General features: G+C 42.6%; 1 long non-coding RNA gene across 1 annotated transcript in view; it reads right to left on the reverse strand.

The window, feature by feature from the left end:
- Positions 1-528, reverse strand: part of LOC105004527 — a 10,880-nt gene extending 10,352 nt beyond the window's left edge. The window contains exon 1 of the long non-coding RNA XR_827233.1: positions 405-528. This is a non-coding gene — a long non-coding RNA (uncharacterized LOC105004527). The remainder of the gene's footprint in view (positions 1-404) is intronic.
- Positions 529-2,427: the final 1,899 nt, after the last annotated feature.

Consider the following 2,427-nt stretch of genomic DNA (forward strand, 5'->3'; position numbering starts at 1 on the left):
GAACATTTCATGCAAAGATGGGCTCGATAAAGGACAGAAATGGTATGGACCTAACAGAAGCAGACGATACTAAGAAGAGATGGCAAGAATACACAAAAGAACTGTACAAAAAAGATCTTCACGACTCAGATAATCACAATGGTGTGATCACTCACATAGAGCCAGACATCCTGGAATGTGAAGTCAAGCGGTCCTCAGAAAGCATCACTATGAACAAAGCTAGAGGAGATGATGGAATTCCAGTTGAGCTATTTCAAATCCTGAAAGATGATGCTGTGAAAGTGCTGCCCTCAGTATGCCAGCAAATTTGGAAAATTCAGCAGTGGCCACAGGACTGGAAAAGGTCAGTTTTCATTCCAATCCCAAAGATAAGAAATGCCAGAGAATGCTCAAATATTGGTTACCTTTTCAAAATATGTCACATGTCGTCTCCCATTTCTTCCCTGCCCAGGCTCATCAGGTCCTTTGAGGGTGGCTGCCTCAACAAAGGAGATGGTCTCTTCAGCCTACTTATACAATTGTGTGTGCCATTTCCTCCTGCCCTCTTACGTGTGCTCTTCCCCAATTCCATTTCAGCATTTTTGAAACTTTAGACTTTGCCTCTCTGTTATCAGACTCAATACAATTCTGTTTACCTGGCTTCGGCTTTTAAATATTTGCTAGTTTAGGGGTAGCTTTTCATGTTCTAGCTAGAACAGAAGAGAGAAGAAGCTAACAAATAATAGAGTCCTGGCAGCCTTCAAATGTGTCTAACCACAACTTTGATGGATGCTAAAAATAGCATTTATAGCAAGTGAGCCTTTGCTGGGAGGCCCTGCAAAACTACACCTAATTCTCTTCTCTGTCCTTCTGCTGTTGATTCTCTTGATTTCCTGCTTTCAACTGATCCAGCACTAAAGTCTGAAAGAATGAGTCTCAACTTCAACTGCTTACTAGAGCCAACTGGGTGACTTTAGCAAACATTGATGCTGAGGTCCTAGCCTCCATGATTTCATTGTCATCAGCCTGGGGTGCTGCCTGGGCTCTGGGATCTTGCAGGTTCTCTCATGTAATTTTATCATACAGCCAATTAAAAAAAAAAAAACAAAAACAAAAAACTGCCCTAGAAACAGACCCCATAGTTCTGGTTGCCTAAGTGGTATTCCAATCTGACCAATCCCAGTTTATTCAAATTGAGGAGGAAATGGGACTGAAAATATGATAACTGAAGTGTCATTTACTACTAAAGTACTAGTTCTGAAAAGGATAGAGCCAATCTAAGTGTATCAATATGCATTGGAACACTGTAGCATTTTCTTCAGTTCAGTTCAGTTCAGTCGCTTAGTCACGTCCGACTCGTTGTGACCCCTTGAATCGAAGCACGCCAGGCCTCCCTGTCCATCGCCAACCCCTGGAGTTCACTCAAACTCACGTCCATCGAGTCAGTGATGCCATCCAGCCACCTCATCCTCTGTTGTCCCCTTCTCCTCCTGCCCCCAATCCCTCCCAGCATCAGAGTCTTTTCCAATGAGTCAACTCTTCGCATGAGGTGGCCAAAGTACTGGAGTTGCAGCTTTAGCATCAGTCGTTCCAAAGAAATCCCAGGGCTGATCTCCTTCAGAATGGACTGTTTGGATCTCCTTGCAGTCCAAGGGACTCTCAAGAGTCTTCTCTTAGCTCACTGAAATAAGGTCATCCAGACTGAATCCAAGGAAGATGTTCATGCTACATTTGGGACAATGTAGAGTATACGAAGACTTAAACCAGAAATATGTAGTAGTTGTAATAGACATTCAAAGCCAGATGCAATTCAAGAGGTTTACAACAGACTGGTTCCAAATAGGAAAAGGAGTACGTCAAGGCTGTATATTGTCACCCTGCTTATTTAACTTCTATGCAGAGTACATCATGAGAAACACTGGGCTAGAAGAAGCACAAGCTAGAATCAAGACTGCTGGGAGAAATATCAATAACCTCAGATATGCAGATGACACCACCCTTATGGCAGAAAGGGAAGAGAAACTAAAAAGCCTCTTGATGAAAGTGAAAGAGGAGAGTGAAAAGTTGGGTTAAAGCTCAACATTCAGAAAACTAAGATCATGGCATCCGGTCCCATCACTTCATGACAAATAGATGGGGAAACAGTGGAAACAGTGTCAGACTTTATTTTTTTGGGCTCCAAAATCACTGCAGATGGTGACTGCAGCCATGAAATTAAAAGATGCTTACTCCTTGGAAGGAAAGTTATAACCAACCTAGATAGCATATTAAAAAGCAGAGACATTACTTTGCCAACAAATGTCCATCTAGTCAAGGCTATGGTTTTTCCAGTGGTCATGTATGGATGTGAGAGTTGGAGTGTGAAAAAAGCTGAGCGCCAAAGAATTGGTGCTTTTGAACTGTGGTGTTGGAGAAGACTCTTGAGAGTCCCTTGGACTGCAAGGAGAT

Source organism: Bison bison, unplaced genomic scaffold, assembly GCF_000754665.1.
Source record: "Bison bison bison isolate TAMUID 2011002044 unplaced genomic scaffold, Bison_UMD1.0 scf7180017864479, whole genome shotgun sequence".
Taxonomy (NCBI): Eukaryota; Metazoa; Chordata; class Mammalia; order Artiodactyla; family Bovidae; genus Bison; species Bison bison.